A 21,679-nucleotide genomic window follows, 5' to 3' on the forward strand; every position below is an offset into this window, starting at 1 on the left:
AGCAAACTCAAGCGGGGCTAAAAAGTGTTTAATTTTGCACCGTTGGTTATTTAATATAAAGGAAACAGAAATCATTTCATACTTCCAAGCAATTACATCTAGAGCTGGCGAGAGTCTTCATATAAATTAACTAGAAATTATTGCATACATTCTAGTGCAGTTTTAATATCTTCCAAACTCGGTTATAATTTTTTCCCAAAAATTATTTTCCATTCTCACAAATTGTATCGGTTCTCCCCTGGAATGCATATATGCGAAATGCGCGGTATCTACAGATCTAATAAACCCACCCTATACTTTCGTCTCGCGAATAGGATGAACACAGCGCTCCTCGATATCGCGTTGTCTTTTATCTCTGATACTTTTCTCGCGTTCTCGCGACTCGGTTCTTATCTTAGCTCCGGCCTGACCAACGTACAGGCACACCTAATCTTGGCTGCAGCCGTTTGCACGCGGTTTCCGCGCGAAGAATCACTTTTGCATAGGAGTCTGGGGGTGGTGGCGAGAAGAGACGCGAGAAGATTGTCAGCGTAATGAAACCCGAGCAATCGCACGCAGATGGAACGTTTCCCGTTATTACGGATATTCGGTAGATACTGGCTCGGGCGATGTCAAATGGCTGGCAAAGGAAATGGTTCATGATACCTCCTCCTATGTACGTAGCGAACGCGATACGCGGTAATACATACTTGGGTAAACGGCGGCCGGAATGGATTTGCGGGGAACGTTATTACGTTACAGCGTGTTTCCTGTGAAATCGGTTATTGACATGTTGTTCACCGATACGGTCACGTGGGAAACGTTACCCCGTCGATCCAACGCGAGCGAAAGAAAGGGGCGGGCGTTTTGTTACGCGTTTATAACCGCCAAGATAAATACGGTTCCCGTTTTGTCCCGCGCTGGACAAATAGATTTTAATTTAGAGCCTGCGGCCGAAGTTAAATTAAACCACTCTTCCACCACCACCGCCACCCCGTCCCTCCCCCTTCGCTCCGTAAGATATTCTTTTTGCAATAACGTTTCGTCGTCGAGAGAATGCTTCCCGGGGGTTTTAATTTATAGTCTGGGGCGGATATGAAACGTGCAACGTGCGTCGACACTTGCCAACGTCGTCATTGCCTGGTACATTACGAGCCTAATAAATCCTCGTTACGCTCCTGACCCCTTTGTAACTTCTCCGTCGCTAACTAGCTTCGGTTTAATGCGACGACGTACCAAACGTCTGCGACAAATTTAGTTCGTCGTCGCTGGGACAACAAGTTTCGAGCCAAGCCGCGATTAAGCGAAAACGACGAGTCAAAGACTGACGTCACCACTTCTTGTCCCAACCCGCGTAACCCAATTCCACTCCATAACTCTCGAACCCTCTCGAACACTTCTCAAACCTTCGTTTCTTTTCGAGTGGTGACATTTCTTTGAATGATATCAAGGATACAGACTAAATATCAATCGATGCATTAGTAAAACGTTTCGATAAACCCTGTCTCTCCAAAATGGTTTCACATCTCTACGAATCCATTTAAGATGGCGGGCGTTGCGCCGCGATTCTGATACGCGTCCTCGTTGTCTAGCAATTATCCGCGTCTCGCATCGAAATTTCGCGCGAACGCAACCTCGCGTAATTAACGAAAAAGCGTTCCCGGCGTCATGGTAACGCGATAATAATTAACGTCATTCGAGATAGACGCTCACGGGCGTTTGACTCGCGGACCGAGGCGAAACCGTTTAAATTTGTTCGCTGGCCGGACGAAACGACTCGACGTCAGGCAAATATTTCGTTTCAGAGAGAAATTAAACGAGCTTTCCGAGCTAGCGCCACCCCTCCCCCCCCCTTCCCGCCCCCAGGGAACCTGGAAGGATATTGTTGCATAGACGCGTCGCGAGGACAGTCGAGCGGTCTGCGGACTTTCTTGAAGCGTTCGTAACGCACGGGGTGAACGTCAAGGTAACGTGTCTTGTCACTTGCCGACTTTACTACCTTTGACTAATCTCGGAACGAAATTTACAGTAGTAGTGACAAAATTCGAGTAGTAGAGTAGAATCGAACTCTTATTCTTTGAAATATACTTCAAAATTGGCAGTCCATTGCGTTAGGAAATATTTACAAACTTGGCCCACACGCAAGAGTCGGAAAGATTAAAATCAAGTGACAGCTGTTAATATTTTGTAAAGTTATTTTGTTACTTCGTACCAATTTCATCGCCTCGCAGCATTTTTCACCATATAACAGGACATGAATTTCGACTGTTCGAAAATAAAAAGATTTTCCCGCGATTACTACAAAAAAAAAAAAAAAAAAAAAATACCATTTGCAATTGTAGATTCGTATCGAGGATGAAACAGAAGTCCACATTTGGTAGAAAAATAACACCACAACGAACTCGCGCGGCGCGTAGGAAAAAAAAAGAGTATTCCAATCCAATTAATGTTCCATCCCGAAACGCGATCTGAATTGATATCAGCCCCATGCCCGCAGATGCGATCTTTGCCGCGGGCTCGTCACGTCCGTCGTCGAATTGCTAACTTCATTTTATTTCGGGAAAATCGAGAAGCGAACGGACGGGAACGGACGAATAAAATAGAGAGGGCGAGGAAAATGAAAACGATGAAGATTTTTATGGCTCGGCGAAAGGCTGATCGGGACGACGCGGGAGCCGCCATAACGGGGCACCGATTGCGCCCTAACGAGCCTCGTTGCGATCTAACTCCGAACCCCCGATGAACGCGTTAACGAGGAATCGGATACCGTATTCTAATTTTCGTACAATTATTTTTGATCGGTAAAATTTGTTCTGGTAACGATGGTATTTTGTGATACATCTATGGCATCTTTATCGGTAGATCGTGGTTGTTCGTGCAAAAAAGAAGAATCGAGATACAGATGAAAGTATGTTTTATTTTCTAAACGATGCAAAATGTATTTTACGATTGATGTTTTACATATTTATCACGGTTTATCGATAAGGAACCTCGTTCGTTGGAAAAATGAATGACATTCGCAAGATTAACTCCCTTTGACATCGTGGAAAATCGCTTTTTTCACACTTTTTACGCTTTCCTCGCAACCTTTGACGCTTTGATTATCCAATTAGGACTTTAAACCCTCCTTCGAGTACAGAAAAGAAAAATTCAATTTTTCGATAGTTTGAAAGTGGGTTAACGCTTTAAGTAAATCAAGTAAAACGGTGTGTAATTTTGTTCCTCCACCTATCCTAATTTGAGAATGCTAGCGCACGCTTGGTTGCCTGTTGCCAGAAGAATTTTTTTTCCAACGACGCGACGGGCTATAATTTTAATCGGTCACTACGTCAATATTCCGCCGCGAAAAGGGAGAACGAATTTTCCAATTCAATTAATATTCCGTTCCGTCGCGCGATTTGAATTAAATTTACTTGGACGCTCGGTGATGCGGTCTTCGATCCCGAGTCGTCACGTTCGTCGTGAATCGCCTCTCGTTTCGCTGCTCCCCTGTGGGGGATGGGGGATGAAAAATTAGAATTGTAAAGGCTCCCGGTGCCGCGATAAATCGCACGAGTGCAGGCATTGTCGCTCTCCTTAATGAGACGTTATCGCAAATATTACCATCCTGCTCGAAACACCCCAAGAGTGAAACTCTCTTCTTCGAGGCCACGATTAGAATTATTACGCCAAGCAAATAGAATTCCTCGGTTGATAAAAACGAAAAAAGGGCCCTTGTTGTTTCTGTTGCAACTTCTTCAATTTTTAAATATTTTTCAAAAGATTTCTAATTTCATTTCTCGCCTCTGGTTTTTACCTCTTTAAAGAGAAAGTTCTCCAAAGAGAATAAAATGTTTTGAACGGAAACAATATTTGTATACTATCAAGGACAGGACACAGTCATGTAACCTTAGATCTGAACCAAACTTTTTTCGGCGACGTTAGACGCCAAAAAAGTTTCGCGAAAAAGAAATTCAAAAAAGCAAAAATTGAATATTTTAATTTTGGCAATATTTTATCGATTCACACTAAAAATAGTTAACAAATTCCAGGAGAATTATTTCTCAAGTTATCGCCAAAATCCGCTTTTGGTACTGACAACATTTCTAAGCAAGCTACCCCAGCACAATTTCTTAAAGTAAAAATAACACAAAGAAGAGTGTTTTGTAAGTAAACCACGTGATAAAATTGTTTGTTAGGCTATCTGAGGCCCATTCACAAAAACAGTCGGACACGGCGAAACTTTTTCATGGTCTAGAATCACCAAAAAAAGTTTGGTCCAGATCTGAGATTACATGATCATCTCCTCTCCTTGAAAATAAATACAAAGGTAAGATAATCTTTGATTTCTCTTACCCACCGACAAACGTGCCATTCTACTTAACGAGTGAATATCGAGCGTCAACGAATGTTTCAGCGACGGACGACGGGCGACGAATGGGATTCCATCGGGGCGTTGTTGGATCCGAGTAACGCGCTCGCGTCGTCACGTTTGCCACGAACTCTCCTCGACGGAGGCTGTTTGAAGCACGGATCGGTCATCCGTCGCTGGTTCACGACGTGTGAACTGTAAATTGTGGCGGCGTGGCCGCTCGAGTGCGCCATTCCGCTCGAGTTCCTAATGCAAACGTAATCTAACTAAGGTCAGCGCATGCTGCTTTGTAAGCTGTCGGTGGCACGGAATTAATGCCGCTCCCGCAATCCTCTACCGTTTCGAGATCCTGTTACAATCCCTCGCGCGAGTTTCGCTGACTTTTCTGCCGTACAACGGCGCTGGGGCGCCTTTTCCGCTGGGGGACAGAGTTAAATTAAATAACAGTTTCCGGGGAGGGAGGGAGGGAGGGAGGGAAGGAGGGGGGGGCAAGTTTCGAGACGAGTAGGAAATCAGTGGTGGCGAGTAGTATTAAAACTTATCGATATGAGACAGAAACCTCCGCCCTTTTGAATTCGAAGCGCTGAGATTTGTGTCTGACAAGTCCACTGTCAGAACTGGCCAAACATACCTTTTGCATACATTTCTAAACTCACGCTTCCATCTTTTTAAGTATATTCCGCGGATGAGCTTGACGAAAGGGCCAGATTTGCCCGCGGGGCTGGACTTTGCGCGCGCTCTCGTGTACAAAAGGGCGACCTATTATACCGGGCGCTTTCCGTGGAATTTCAAACCCGAGGAACGAAATACTCCGAAAGAGAAAAATGTAGCTTTTACCACCGACTACTCAACAATGGTTTTGCAACAATAGCAACGGATTACAGAGGCATATCGCGAATGCGTACACCTCGGCGTTTATTTTCGTGTATTTTTCTTATCGATGAAGGTTAAAACAACAACACGCGGGAATAAACCCTTTGCCCAACGTCGTTTCGAACGGTTGAATTGTATGGAAATTCGCGTTACATCACGCCTGGCTCCTCCGAAGCGTTTCGTCCCGCTTCCTTCTGCGCCACCGGCTCTCGTCCTCCCGCGCTGTACGATCCTCCTGGATAGAGGGAGTATAAACTGCCAGCGCCGTGGATATCCCGGCGAAGGCGTCCTCGTTTCACCTAAAGTTGCAGCGTATTAGGTTCGAATGTGCATGCCGACGGCGAGATTGAATCGGGGTAACGACATTTCGCTTTTCGATTTCGTTTATTCCGTGCGGCAGACTCCTCGCGGGATCGACTAGTACGTTATCGGCGAGTTGTGGTATCGCCGCTTCCTTTCCAGCCGGATTCCAAATCCAACCCACAGAAACGTAATAAACCAGGATATTCCATCGATTCCTCTTTTATTTATCGTGTTACTTCGGGGGCTACTCTTCGTTATTTTCTCTACAGCGAACGTATTGTTACCGAGACCCGCGCGTCTCGTCGCGTATCGATTATCACGATAGCCAGACGGGAAGGGGATGATACGACGAGAACCGGCTCCGTTCCCGCTCTAAGAGTACTTCTCGGTCGTACGTACGTGCTCGCTGGAAATTTGTTGTATTCATAGGCGTGATGTTTATCGAGGTGTCGTTCGTCTGAGACGGTAGAAAAGACACTGTCTAGGAATTACCTGTAGGGGATGTAACCATAAGCGACGCAAATCTCGAGTTTATGGATGCGAGAGTTTGGTCGGGAAATAATTACAAATATTGGTCCGCTCTTGACCGCCCTTGGTGCGCGTGATGGATGATCGTCTAACGTACTTCGTCCTTCCAGGGAAGAAAGTAACGAGCGACAACGTGTTAAAGCTCTCTTCCATCTTCTTCGAAGTCCAAATTTACTTAACAGAGTGGCGTTTCTGTTCTCCAATTTCGTATAACTGCCCGCTCCTCGGAGAACTCGGAAGCTGTACAGGATGTCCCAGAATTAGTGAAAGAACCGGAAATGGGAGGTGGCCGAGACGATTCTGAACCACAGTTTCCTTTGCAAAAATGTCGAATGGGGCTTCGTTTTTGAATTATTAAGGAAAAATTATCGACCAATTACAGCTCCCGAGTAGCGCGCGCTCAGCTGGCTACGTCGCGACCTGACGAATCGAAAATGAAGAATGATATTTTTTCACAGGGAGCTTCGTTTTCGTAAAAATAAATCGAAAGGTTTGGCTGACCACGTTTGACCATGACTGGCCAGTTCTACTGATTCTGGCATTGTCCAATGTACCATACCTCTTCCATGCAAACTGCAGTTTTTTAAATGATTACAACTAATCGAAATGAACACTAACATAACGGAAGCAACATAAGTTAGCAACATAAGTAGAAACGGTGAGTAATGGTCAGACACGCTGGTCAAGTCGTACACGTGCTCTAAGGAGATTCAAGACCAATTTTCTCAAGATTGAAAGCTCAAATTAAAAAACTCTGTTGCTCATTTTCGATACATTTTTTCCTCGCAAATATCATATATATATATAAGAATGAAGCCTTGACTGATTACAATCAACGTTCAAACTGAACCCTTGAACCTAGAAAGCTGAAATTTTCCACAGAGGTTTCCTTTCCAACTTAACTGTACATATCAAGGGTTGTATCTTCGATATCTTCCATAAAATTTGAGGATATTGTTCGAAAAGAAGTCGTTCATCTTAAAATTCGAGTCGTAGCATCTCGAGTGGTCCATTCGTTGTGAAATGTCGGGTCTCATTAAAACGTCGCGTTTCTGGAGCAGTGCGGTAAGACTCGTCTCGACTTTGTGGGTTCGCGTTTGCGGAGAAACGGGTCCGGGTTAGGTTGCCCTGTTACACCCGGCACGGAATTACGGTAAGCTGCTCGGTGATGTTTATAACTGTTGCGGATTTAAGCTGGCGTTATACCCAGCGCCCCGAAGGGTCTCGAAATTTCACGAGATAAGCGTACCCTTTGACCGTATCGAGGCTCTACGCCGCGATGGCATTATCTGACTCAAAATATGCGTTGCCAGCGAATGGAAATGCGATTGCGCGGAATCCGTTTTAACGTCTTCATGCTCGTCCTTTGTTTAGGAGAGCCTTTCGGTGCTGAAAGGTTTACGCGCGGTTTATGGTAATACGTTTCAAGTCTGATGCGTCGACTATGAAACGTGCAAGGTGATTCGTAACGCGTAGGACTCGCTCTTGTACCGGATGATAGACACGAAAATGTGTTCTTGGTTCGTTCGTTCCTCTGCTTCCCATTATTATGTATCGAGTACCGTAAACTTATTCGATTCTCATGCATGAATTACGGAATCTATCACGTTTTTAATGACATTCCTCTGCATCACCGGAGGAATACGTAATTTGTTTTATTTTACCAAATATCATCCAATTTTAACCATCTCTGGCTGACAGTCGATGCAGAAGGAGAAGCGGCACGCGGCGGAGAAACAGCCAACGAAATTACACAAAATAGTGTGATTCTAGGTGTCCCCCGTTAGCCGAGAGTGAATTGCTTTTCCCTCGGGGCTTTGTTTGTTGTTTCCCCTCCTCCCCTCACCCGTTGCTCCACCACTCTTTCGGGCAGCGGGCTCGCCGCGAGCCTCAAGCGTCGAATAGTTATAATTGTTATATTATGTCGACGTTGATTGCTCGGAATTGGTCGGTTAAAGTTTCCGCGTTACATCGTTCACGGCGCGATTGCCCGAGACAGACAATTAAAACTTCCATATTGTAGCCGAGCGGATTATTCCTGCCCAGGGAAGAATTATCTTCCTCGATCGGTCGAAAACTCCCCCGTTAATCCCTCGCGGACCATCCCCCCGCCAAAAAGTTACACCGGTGGAAAGTTAACGAGATATTAACTCCCAACGCAGAAATGACGTTCGCCTCGGTGCGCGTACGCTTCTTCGCGAGACTTTACTTTTCCCCGGGACTACGCTTCTCGATTTTACGCTCCCCTTCGATCTCCACGCTCTCGACTTTGGGAGATCTCGCGCGTTCCGTTCGAAAGTTGAGGAAAACCTGCGTGAAAATGATTTTTTTTTTGTATGAGAAGATAATAAAAATACGATTGCCATCTGTGCGAGGCAGTTTCAGAAATGGGGTCCGTTTAATTTTGGGGTTCCCTGGCCTCGATAGGTGAAAATCGAGAATAACCAGAATCGTGTTTCTTGAACCATACAACATTGAAAACCATATTTTGGACGAGATCTAAAAATGAGAATTTCTTGGTCGACAAATCGGCAAGCGAACCGCATCGGGAACCCTTTGAAATTTTCAGCTTTCGTAACTGTTTATTTTTTTACTTCGGAACCTTAAATGGGAATTCGATGAAATTTCTATCGAATGTCCACATTCGTAATAGGTACACATAAAAAAACTCAGTGACTCGCTACAAATATATAAGAGCTTAAAAAAAATTCGTAAGTGTTTTTGGGGTTTATGATCTTTGACTCGAATTTTGAGGATGATTAAGCCATCTAAACGTTTTTTCTTTTGCGCTTAATAACTTTTATTGACCGTTAAAAGTGCTATCCAACGACGTATTGATTGAGTAAATCGGTTAAGAATTGAGGAAGTTAGGGACATTTAAAGTTGACCAGGCAGTCTTGAGTCACGATTGGTCAATTTCCAGGGTCCCCAGGGTTCGAGAGTAACCATTGCGCAGGGGCGTTTAACATCACGTCCCTGAAACTCGTGTCAAAATTCTGACCACAACCACACACCTTCGACGCGGACGCATGAATTAATTCATCGATTAGTCCCTTGATTTACGCCAACCTGTTTTCTGCTCTTTGAGTGTCGTAATGGCGGCTGTTATGGTACATTCGATCGATACGGTTTAATCATATGTAGCGAAAAGATATATTAAATTTAAAATATACGGCCCCGGTTGCCATAATTTGCTTTGTCATTTCCTTGAATCATTTCTCTGCGAATTACATGGAATAATTAATTAATTCTAATTCATTTGCGTTGTACCGTTATTTCTATTGGAATTACGTGGGGTAATTAATTACCTCTAATAATGTGATCACAACTAGAGTATGTTATTCTTTGTATCCTTTTACTCGTAATCATGTGATACACGATCGAAACTGAAAAATTTAAGAAATCTACTTCAATAAAATTGAGATAATACGCATCGACATTACCTTCCGTTGCAAGCGTAAATCGCGTTCATGAAAACCTCCGTATCAAACTTTACTCAGCTCTTAAGATATTAATTCACCGCGAAAGCAGCCAGTGGGTTCAACGTTCTCGATTCGTGCCGTTGTAAGTAAAAAAGCGTTTAATCGTCTCGGAGGATTTCGTCGACATTATTATATTAATAATGTCCGGGAAAAGAACGAGGAAAAGAGAGCAAACCGTAAGAGGATAAAGCGAATTAACGGCCGCGGTGATCTAGAATCTCTTAACGTAGAATTTAGAACGGTCAAGACGGAGGAGTCTTCGTACCCGAGCCGCAGGTTAATTCAGGTATGACCGTACCGCAGCAGCTTGTGATTGAAAATTCTCTTTGAGAAATAATTTACGATCGCCTGGTATAAAGCGATGCTACGGCGTGACAGAAACCCCTGACAAGCCCATTTACGAAAGTAACGAGCTAATGGATCCAAATGCGATCCCCTGGGGAACACGGAGAATCGCGTCGATGAATGATCGATAATTTACACACGATCGAAACTGAAGAACTCAAGAAATCCACTCGAATGAAATTGGGATAATGGCGTGCACACACAGTGTGCGGTATTTCATTTTCCATGTGAAGCCCAGATTTAACCATGTTCAATTAATCGATATTGCGACTTTTTCTGAACAATGCGTTCAAGATTTTCTCGAACAGCCTAGTAGAATACACAATCGGTTAACTGTCCCTCAAAGCTGCGTATATAACACGCGACGTACCGTTCCATTTACGATTACCGATAATAATTACCAGTTAAATACCTAACATCGAAATGCCAACGTCGCTTGTCGAAATTCAAACGTTACGGTCGAGCTTGACGCATCGTGACGCGTTGCGCGTCAATGAGACAGGGAATTCGTTCGAATCCAAAAGCAGCAACTTATTTGTATTACTCTTATAGTATGCTTTTTATTGAAACTCTCAGGGATTTGAACCCTTGGAAGCCTGATTTTTCAAATTAAATTAAAGATAAATATCAATGTATGTATTATTTGAACAATTTTGACAACTGACGTTTATTTGTTTCACTTTTAAAAGCAAACGAATTGCAAGTGTCTAATTCGATTTAAAAGTCCGTTATCAAATTCGAAGCTTAGGGCATTTAAGGGTTAAAATCACCAAATCAATATTTTAAGACCATAACACGGTAACTAAATGGACATTGTTGGCGTTATTGGCCAACAACTGTCCAAAATGTTTCGTATATAATTAATTAATTAATTACTACTGCGGCGTCATTAGGGTTGGTGTCATCCGGTGCGGTGGCTCGCGTCACCACCCACGCGTCTCTCTCCCCCAGCAAACTATTCTCGATCCGTATGAATATTTATTGTAATAATGGTGGTCATAAATCGTAACTGCTGTATGCACGTACAGTAATACCTCGACTCGAATCGATAATACACCTCAGCTTTGCGAGTGACTTATATCTGACATGTTTGACATGTTTGACATGTTTGTACCAGCAATCTTTATTTAACCCTTTATTTACCGGCGGGACTTGTAAGTCCCGTCAATTTTCTCACGGTACTGTATTAATTTAAACGCTTTTAAACCTATTGTGACTTTCAACTATAAAGTTCGTTTTTAATTGTTGGATGGCAGCACAAGCTTTTTATCTTTTGGAAACTCGTGGAGACAACTCTATAAGATGATGTACGACGAAGATGGACGCCTAGATTTGAAAAACTTTTGAGAAATTCAGTAAATAAAGGGTTAAACAACCTTTCGCTGCTGGATTAACATTGCATTTCAATAATTCTGTTCTGTTTCTGTTTGCAGTGCCGTCTTTAGTTGCTAAACGTGTCCGTCGTCAGGTTCCAAGGAACATATGGACGTCAGCCTTAGGAGGAGAATGATGAGTGAAACATTTCATCGCTAAGAAAGTAATAATTACAGACTTAAATTAATGTTATGACCAAACACGTAGCGATGAAATTTTGCACCCTATCATATTGGGGTGGGGTGGGGGGTGGGGGGAGAGGACTCCCTTATAATACAGATAATTTTATTTTCGCTTCGACGAGCTGGTTTTCCTTTTTTCAACTCATTCGTTTGTAATTATTCGCACCAACGTGATAGTGATTCTCTGCTCTATGTTTTCGAGTATGCAATTATCCATTTTTCTTTATGAATGAAAATGTTTTAAGGCTTTTGTGGGACATATAATTTGATTTTTTTTTAAATGTTTTTTTTTTTTTATTCAGAAATATAGCACTATCCTTATACAATTTGACTTTGTTGGGATTTCAAAACCATTTTGCGCCCGGAGGCACGTGCCCCTACCTGCCCTCCTATCGCTACGCCTCTGGTTATTACCGAGTCTCGTGGCTAGTAAAAGATACCAACTGATTAATAGAAATAATACCTTAACGTGCCATCAACCACCTCGCGTGAATTCTGGGTATCGTGCAACGGCTTTTCACAAATACAAAACCTCCGGATTAAGTTGATGGTTGTTTGGTAAAAGGATTATCCACGAGCAGCCCTAGTTGGTAGCCTTTAGCGAGAACACGACGCGTCTAACGTTCCTGGCGCGATGCTTGTTCGCTTTGAAGCGCAATCTACTAATGGAAACGGCGGAAAAAAAAAAAAAACGTTAATTCCAACGTTACATTCGACCGTCCATAGAAAAAAGCGTGTTCGACGGAGACCGGTAGCTACTTCGCATAATTTCCGTTCGCGTTGCTGGTTTAAAGCTTCACGACCCTAGCCTGCGAGCCTTCCTTCGGAATTCACGCGAGAAATATCCTCTTTAGATTAATTGGCCCGACAGCTTTGATTAGGTTCGGTTCAAATCCTAAATTTAAAAAATCGAACGGGTAACAATACGATGAGGCGAGACAATTATACGAAGTTCCGTTGTATTCTTTTCTAGGTCGAATAATGTTTCCACCCCTTCTCTAAATTTTTCCCCTCGTTCTAGAATCATCGAGCTACGTTCCCTCGGAGGGAATTGTTATATCACACCATCACCATCGAAAGTTCGCCGATTTTACACTTAAATTCTCATTCCGGGCGCGTGGAAAACCTTCTCGCGATTAAATCGCGCCCTCGTCGCTTATTTCGACGTTGTTCATCGCCGCGGCTCGTGGAAAGGTATTCAATTAGAGTTCGAGAGAGTGCTAGGGATTTCCAGGTGAGACTTATTCGACTTGAAATACAATCGGCTAATGGAAGAGGAACGGGAAGATCGGAGGGAGGGGGGGGGGGAGAGGAAGGGCTCGATGCCGCGGAAACGAAAATAGGATTGGAAGTGGGTCGAAAGGCGGCATTTTCTTCTCCCTCGTTTCTCCTCCTTCGACAAAGCCTCGGGGTATATATACCCACTTACCGGCGTTGTGTTGTCGGGCCAAAAACGAATGGCTGGATTTTCGAAGATTCCGAAGGCGAACGAGTGTGCCCGTGGCTCGTTTAAAGCGTCCCCATCCACGCCCATGCCCTCCTCTATCGGGTGGATTAAATTCTACGTGGCTCGTAGAACTCCTTCCAATAAACTGGAATCGTTTCTTTTTTCTTTCGTTTCTTTTTTTTTCGTCGAACGGTCAGCCACGATTATCGCACAGTTTCCTAACTGCGCGTACGGCGCTCGTTCCCTTTCTTTTAGTCGATGATTCGATCGAAGCAACCACGGTTGATCGGTCGGCGAAGAGGCGATCCGAACTCCTCGACGAGAACGAATCAAACGGAGTGAAAATGTAAACCGTTAACGTGGATGGATTTCGACGCCAGTAGATCTCGAGAGATGATCGCGAATCGTTCCGTTCGATTCGAATGGAATCAGGGTCCCCCCCCCCTTTTTTTTTATCGGAAGTATCGAACAGGGCAGTTATTGTGTCGATCTTTAGGAAATGTAATATAGACAGTTTGTTTTTGGAGTAATTGATAGATAATAGATAATTTGATTCGTTGTGTCAAGAATGACCCAAGTATGTCTTAGATTCTAACGTGGAAGCTTACGCCAGCGATCAAGGACTTGTTTTTGGAGTCGTTCGATTCGCACGCCCGTCGATACCTACACGAGTGTGAATGGATCAACGTCCAATTAGTGGCTTTCCTCGATACGCGATCTCGTGTTTCACGGTGATGAAGGAGCTCGGGTAAACAACTGTAAAGGGAACCGCTTGCTTCGTGCGCAGACACGATAGGCAATCAGAAGGCCAAATTTAGGCTTGGATTTGGCTGCCTGGCTGCCGGAAGCTTAAACGAGGCTTACTGCCTCCTGCCGGCTTACCGGTTAGGAACGATCTCGACCTGGGGGTTCCGAGAATTTCGTCGCAGACGTTTCATCATTTCGATACTTCGAAACGAAGAGAATCGAATACCGAGAATCGTCAGCGTTCTATTTCGTCATAAACAATATAAAACAGAATACATCTAGATACTGGACCGATCGGAGTACGTCGAATCGTCGTTAGGTTCCGAGGGAACGGGTTCGACCGCGGAGCGTCGCGACGTCACGCTGGAAACAATTCGATGGAATAACAACAGGGTTCGCTGGAGCGTTTCAAAACTTGCGTAGTTGCAAATAAACGGGAGGTTAGATTTCCTCGCGTAGCCGTCGTTCATTCGAGCGCCTCGTCATCCCTCGCATTTCTCATCGTTGCGCATTGTCGTCTATTGTATCGTGTAATCACTCTAATTATGCCCTCTGTGCACGGTGAATGGCGCGGATTCCTTTTGTAGATTAATTTCGAAGCCGCGAGCGTTGTAAGGCACGCGAATGCCACATGCGTGGATGGAAATTCCAGCGAATCGATTCAACGTCGGTGGTGGTTGCGCTTGGCCTATGGGTGAAATTGCATTATCATGCCTAAGTCTGCATATGCTTGCGGCCCCGAGAAGCTTTGTTTTTCGAGCATTAGGCTACTCGAATTATCGAAATCGCTCAGTTTTTCTTCGTTGGTAGTTTGCTTGTCTTGTTTGGTTCTTGTTCGTATTAGAAGCATTCATACATTCACCAATCATCACCAATGGTGATTACGTATAATTATCAATAATCACCAATAATCATGAATATTCTTTACCATTCATCGTTCTTTATCAATAATTACCAATAATCATTATTGAAAATCAATAACCATCCAGACACCAACAATCACCATCACTAATTGTCAATAATCCTTAATACTCATTGATTAATCGATTAATTCATTAATGATTTAATATTCATAATCAATTTAGATTCAATTTAGCATCAACTTAGTATCAATTCATGAAAGACGGTCTTTGGAAATCCTTTAAGCTATCATTTAGAATTGAATCGCAAAAATTTGTACACAGGCATTTTCCTCGAACATTCCATAAATCTTTTCTAATCTCTTCTTCCCTAATCTCAAAAATGTAGACACGCGAAAAGGCGAACGCAACAGTGAAAAGGTCGGTGATTTCCGTACTCGGAAGCGTTGGCCTGTTCCGTCTGCGGTCGTTATTTCGATCCCGCGGAGACGGTTAAATTCGATTCGGTAGACAGTTCCGAAATTGATTTACAACGTGCTAGGAGGCCCGCGCTAATGTATAAAATATCAGCCGGGAGCGATCTGTCGCGATGGCTGCGGACATATCCGTGCCACCTCCGTCGCCCTCTATAGGGTTCCGATGAAATCGCGGTCCCAAGCTGCTTGGGCGAGCAGAATTGCCGGTCGAATCGATTTATCGGTCGATCCTGCGCCGTTCCGTCCTCGAACAATCGTACAAGCAAATAATATGAACGGTTCGTACCAAATCTGCTTACATTAGCAGGCCCATTGTTGTCGGTAATTGCGATAGAAGCTGGTCCTCGCGGCACGGGCTGTAGTCAGACGATCACCTCGAGTACGTATACGTAATGCCGGTTTATTGCGCGGCTGCCGAATGCATAATGCCGGTGTATAATCGGCGATGATGCACCCGTATACTAGTCACGTAAATCCGTCGGGATATATATCGCAACCGCTCGGCCAAAGTCTCAAACCGTTCTCTAATGATTCATTAACGTCGTAATCCGGCTTACGAAACAACCGTTCAAATTTCGGCTATCGTTTCGTACTTTTCATACGTTCGAATAGTCCCGTTTTGTATTCCGCCCGGTGCATTATCAGCGATTGAACCGACAACGGATCGACGCTGCACCGCGAATCGAATTGGTTATTTCGTAAACGTCGGCGGCGGGAGATTTTGTGGGTAAAATTGGATGGACTCACCGTTGGAAATTTGGGTAATCGAGTAGTTCGCGAAAGGCTTGGTTTTTAAAATTAACCCTTTGCACTCGAGAGGTAACTCTCAGTCACCATTTGGTTTCACGCAGCAAATTTACAATACTTAATGTTTCTTTAGGTTTAATTTCTTTGGAGCTCGAATTGTCGATAAAATGATTGTCGGCGAGGTAAAGGTGACCTTATTCTCAAATCTAGATAGCTTAGAATTCATGGCAATAGAATGCTAAGAAACATCTCGAGTTGCTGCCAGATACCAGAAAGAAAGATCTCGAGTGCAAGGGGTTAATATCGAACAATTTATTTGCTATTATTCGGGATTCGTTCACTTCCGCGTTCACTTCCTCGAGATTAATGCTTAAAGAAGACTCTACCTCGAATCGATTTGACTGTCTAGTCTCTTTGAGGACAGCAGTCACGCGTATATACTGCTGCAGGCAGATTTCACAAGAATTCCGCGCAGAACGGGCGTGTATCTATATGACATAGAGGCTCGGAGAGAAAAAAAATAGGGCGGAGGGCGAGAGCCAGGCGCATCAGAGCACGGAAGGTTGAGCGCAAGAGAGTAAGAAAAATGTTTAAACGCTGGCTTGGAGGGAAACGAAATTCGTGTCAGCGCGCTGGAAACGTTAGGAGGCATTCGTCCTCTCGCAGAGAAATTTCGTTAAATGTTGGACGAGATGCAGGTGGAACGAACACGGACACGTTTCGCTGGAGCGCCCCGTGCGAAATGTAATTCATGATCGTGATTACCGAGCAGTCAGCAATCATGATTAACCCCATCGTGTCCACAGTATCGTTCTCTATCCGCGGTAGTTACGGATAATTTATACTGTTATCGTAACGGCTGTTTTCCTTGTAAAGCAAGGAAACTGTTTTCTTCTTTTTTTCTTAAGCTTGACACATGACGTGACACATGTGCCCGGCGCGATTTTCCAGTACGATTTTCCAGTGATGAGATAATCTTGACCGAGCTATTTATTTTGCAACTTTTACGCGTTCGCTGAAGCGAGGCAAATATGACCCAAATAAATTTTGTACAAATTATTAATTCCTCGGATTCAACATTTTATGAAGAACGATAGCAAACAAGTCTTGTTGTTATATTTATAGTCTGACAGCTTTAGAATTGAATTGTCGAGTGTTGCGTGCGAGATAACAGGACGGTAAAATAATTAATCTTCTCTGTTCATAATGAAAATATATAACTTTAATAATACCGAGGTAAGATTGAGTTCCTTGCACGCAGTATCTCTGGAACTAAGAGAGCTACGAGAGCTCACACGCATCTGAAATTGTCTACAATTTTATCTACTTAAGAAAAAGGTAACAATGACTTTTCTCGTCAGGAAAATTTCGCAGTTCTTCACCTATAACTCGGTCGACTAGCGTTTTTGAGGGTTGCAAATCTAGATTCATACTATCTGAGTGGTCCCTAATAACATGTCAAAAAATGCAACTTTACAGTATTTAATGCAATGTTTGGTGTCTAAAATGACTGGTCTAAAACGTGTTAGCCTTTCAGTTTCTAAATTCGTCCACCATATTTTTACCATCGACAAGTCCCACTTTCCTCCTTGATAAAACTTTTCGGACGCAAATAAACTTTTGGTTGGCCACCCTCGTCGCAAAATAATCACCGTCGGGCTCTGGCTGGGGAGCGTGTCAGGCGATTGTGCGCCCGTTGGCATGGGGCAGCGTTGCCTCGTGATTTCCAGCCATTCGTGGTCCTTTCGGGCATTGGTGGGCCGTACACGGGCTCGAGTTGCTCCGAAACATGCAGTTGTAAACGGAAGGGCAGGCCACGCGAGCCAGAATATCATTGTCGTCCCGCTTTCACGGCGACGCTGTTTGCGAGCCCTCGGACCTCCTCTTTCGAGCCAGGAGCGACGGAACGACGCGTCAGGTTTTGCGACCAAGATACAATAGCGTTAGAGTTCCGTTGAGCGAAGAAACCTCGTACGTGACAGGAAACGAATAATTACGGTCCTTCACGGACCATGTACACGGTCGTAAACTTCCTGGGCCGAGGATTCCGTTGTCATACTATTCGGCGAGCTCACGCTACCTTACAGAAGGACAACGTCATCTTTGTAATCTCTCGAGCTTACACGCGCACATTAAATTGGAAGAAAGAATTCGCTTCTCCGTTCTTCGAGAGTAAGCTTTGTTTATCAGGGCTATATTTCACTTTTCCATCGAAAGTTACGACCGCACGACTAACCTATATTTAATGGGCTCGAGTTCGTTACATCGTGATCTATTTCTACGTGTTCTTTATTTTTTTTATATTCGTCACGAAGGAAATGATACACACGAATAGTCGAAGTGAATATTTTTATATCCATTCGACACAAAATGACACGCGCATACAGATATTTAATTCTTCATATTTCATTTCGTTTCATTCGATTTCGGAGCACGCCGATAAAACACGAGGTATTAAATATTTGATACGAACAAGCCGGGCCCGTATGAATATTTCAGTCTTCGTATTTTATTACACTTTTTGCCCGAATATAGAAATTTCCGTACCGCGAGGAACCCAAATGTCGAAAACGTAGATGAAAACGAAACTAAAATCGAGGACGAGAACGATGATGAACTTTTATTAGATATTCACAGTCCGTACGCGGTGCTTGAAATGTTGGCATTATAACGCGAACACGGACGATTATACCGTTCGAGGGGAAGTATGTCGCAAATTGAGCTCCCGGAATAGTTAGCCAGTCGTGTTTCGACATCGCATCGAGTCGAGTCGAGCGTGGCACGGACAGCCGTGGAAATTATAGCAAATTGCCGTTGGAGAGGATCCTGGCCGCGGCGAAAAACATCCGTGGACCGTCGAGGAGGAGCCAAGAGAAAATCGCAAAGCGATTCGTTTCCTACGACGTGTATCGCGGTGGACGCGCCTCGCCGGAAGTCGCCACAAAAGCCGTACGGACGAGTGGTGCCAAGACCCAGTGAAATGTCGCGGGAAAAGGAGTCGCCAGGAAATACATGTTTTTGAACTATCTATCGTCCAGGCAACGTGGCACTCGCGACGCTAAACACGCCGCGCAACGAGACAAAACCAAGAAAAAAATCGTCTCTATTCACCTTTACTACTAAAAAAGTAATCGTTGATTGAAGAATAGAAATAGAAGTACCTGGAAAGACTTATCGAATATCGAATATAATCAGTTGAGAATGGAACCCAAACTCTACGCAACGAAACATTCGTTTGGATCTACCGATACATTTTCGTATACATTTTTAAATGCGAGATGCTTTCGTTGAATATTTCGGCAAATGAAACATCTAGGTTTTACTGTTTTTACAGAGATAGTATTAGGAGGTTGCATTGAAAGCCGCTGTTTGTTCGTGTTTCTCGAGCATTTATTTCAATAGTAAAGTATATAAAAGTATCGATCGAAATATTTGCCCTCAAAAAGCTGCTACTTTCTCTCACTTTTCTGGCAAAAGTTAAATTTCGCGACGAATGAACGGTTTATCTTTCGAGCTTATCCATTTAGCAACCCAATTTTCTTTCTGTTTACATATTCACATGGATAATACACATACACATTTTCTTTTTGTTTCGCATTATAGAATGCTAATATATATATATTATCAACATACTCTAGCAGCTTTTTAACGATAACCAGAAAGAGCCAGCCAGAGAGTTTTCCTAGAACCTACAGCACGCTCACCGCAGCGCCAATGGAAACGCGACCCATCGACCGTGCACTGGAACACGATTCCAGTTGTTTAATTGTCCAGCCGACCAATTAAAAGATCTGCGGTCGGCGACCAACGATTCGTAACGCGAACATTGCTACCGTAAATAAACAAGACCTACACGTATACAAACGCGCGTCAGCTGCTTCCCTGACGAATCTACAGTTGCGCCGAAACGCTAGAATACCATCCCCGAAGGAAAGATCCCCCGAGGAGAGCGTGCTGGGGACTGTAAGAAGGGAAACACAAAGGTCTTGTTAATCGCGACTACCTTCAGAAGACTCTGAAGAACGGGACGAGGACTCCTTTGACTCTTCACACAAGTCCTCATTGTAGTCTTCCTCTGGAAGATTGCGAAAGAACTTGGACCGTTCAAAGTACCTTCAAGACCATTTAACGTAATCCTGTCAAAGGGATGCTAGTATCTATCAAACGGCTTCGAAACTAGACAAATGATGACTTAAACCTCTCCTAATTTCCCTAGAACTACGAAACGTGTACTTGAACGTCATCGAATTAATCGCGAAAATTGACGAGAAAGGCCTGTTTACCTTGACTGAACAGTTACATCTGAACAGTTTCAGATCGATACGGATTCAATTGAAATCGCGAAAGAATTTCCAAGGACGAACGACGCGTATCGAGACAGGGACTGGTTCGTCAGGAAGAGGCGGCGAGAAGGAGGCAGTCGAAGAGGGAAAAAGGAGGACGCAGAGCCTGCGGCAATGCGCAAGGGAGCTGGCGCGGACAGTTGGACGAATTGCGAGTGTGTTGCGGTACTGTGCTGTTAGATATCACGGTCGAAAGGTCAGTCGGTGATAAACGAGGTCGTTTGTCTGTGCCCCGGATGTAAGAAAATGAAGTTTCCTTCCCGTAAGCATCGCGGTGCTTTGTTTCACCGGACGCGAGCTTTATCCCCGGTAAATTACCCCGACTGGGAGCGTGCGTGGAGGTGAGCTAGTTACCGCGAGCCCAGCGCCGCGCCTAGTGATTTATCCAACATCGTTAAATCCGATAGCTGGCCATCCGACGAAATTGATATCGGCCTCGTAAACCGCGCACCGTCGCTATTTACCCATGGAACGTTCTTGATTTTCCGAGCGCTGCGACTCGACCACCTTCGCACCAGGGAGCATCCATTTTGGGTCCAATAATAACGGGGAGGGTTTGACGATAATGAAACGAGAATACTGATGGCACTTGGAACAGCGGTCTATACGATCACGGTAAACTGTAGTCGGTATATCTTTATCATCGTTGCTCGTTTTACTCTTCGATAGCAAGTACTTGTAGCAAGTTTGTAGACGAACTCAATACCCAGCGAACAAACGAAAAGAACTTCCACGCCGCGTCGCCCTGACAGCTCCCGAAACGACCAAAGAACATTCGCTGAGGTACCGTCGCGGTCGAAGAAAGAGGACGATTCGTTAGGTCGTGGGACGGTTCTCGCGTCGTTTTCTGGCGGTAGACAAAGTAGGGAAGCAGTCTGGTTATGCAAAAGCGAGAAATTATGCAAAGTACTGGAAGGATTTGACGCGAGCGGGGACGAGACGAAGACGGGAGAGCAAAGAAGGGCTCGAGGTTGCGAAAAGCGGGTCGCGAAGGGGGTTGAAAGCGGCGTTGGAGGGTTGTTTTTGCGCGGCGGCTTATTCGGCGCGAAACTCTGACGCCACCTTCGTCGCGGGGGTTGAATTATCGAGCCACGAAGCAGGATTTCGAGGTCGGAACGCGTTAAATCTTAAGCTCGCTTAATTCCGCTCCGAGACGCGGAAACGTTTCGGTTCTGGCCCGACTGCCGACGCTGGACTATGCAAATCACGCGCCCAGGGGTAGTTTCGTGTACCGACACCCTCGACGAACGAGATGAAATTCTAATTCGAGAGGCATACGGTGCTATGAATACTTAGATCGCGATTAATGACGGGCTACCACGTTTTCCTCCGTTATTTTTCCCGCAAGTGTTCGACTGTCGACGGTTACCAAGAGCACTAGATTTCTCGAGAGTTACAGTGGAGAGTCTCGTATCCGAACTAATAGGGAGACAAAAGTGGCCGGAATGTTCGGATAATAGAACAATTACTTTCTTTCGCATTAAATATCATTTACTCAAGTAGAAATGAACAAAATTGAGTTTTTTTCGACATGCAAGGGTCTCATTACGGTTTAATTGCTAAGTCACATAAATTTTGAGACTGAATTAAAGAATTGAGACTTGAATTTAAATTTTACACGTGGCAAGGTTAACAGAATCAA

At 44.3% G+C, this 21,679-nt stretch overlaps 1 protein-coding gene across 1 annotated transcript in view; it reads left to right on the forward strand.

The window, feature by feature from the left end:
• The window catches only part of LOC128887785 (band 7 protein AGAP004871-like), a 207,098-nt gene that overhangs the window by 44,199 nt on the left and 141,220 nt on the right, over nucleotides 1-21,679 (forward strand). The window contains exon 2 of the mRNA XM_054144117.1: nucleotides 11,295-11,369. The gene's annotated coding sequence lies outside the window, so the exon portion shown is untranslated. The remainder of the gene's footprint in view (nucleotides 1-11,294; nucleotides 11,370-21,679) is intronic.

The sequence above is a fragment of the Hylaeus anthracinus genome, unplaced genomic scaffold (assembly GCF_026225885.1).
Source record: "Hylaeus anthracinus isolate JK02 unplaced genomic scaffold, UHH_iyHylAnth1.0_haploid 11989, whole genome shotgun sequence".
Taxonomy (NCBI): Eukaryota; Metazoa; Arthropoda; class Insecta; order Hymenoptera; family Colletidae; genus Hylaeus; species Hylaeus anthracinus.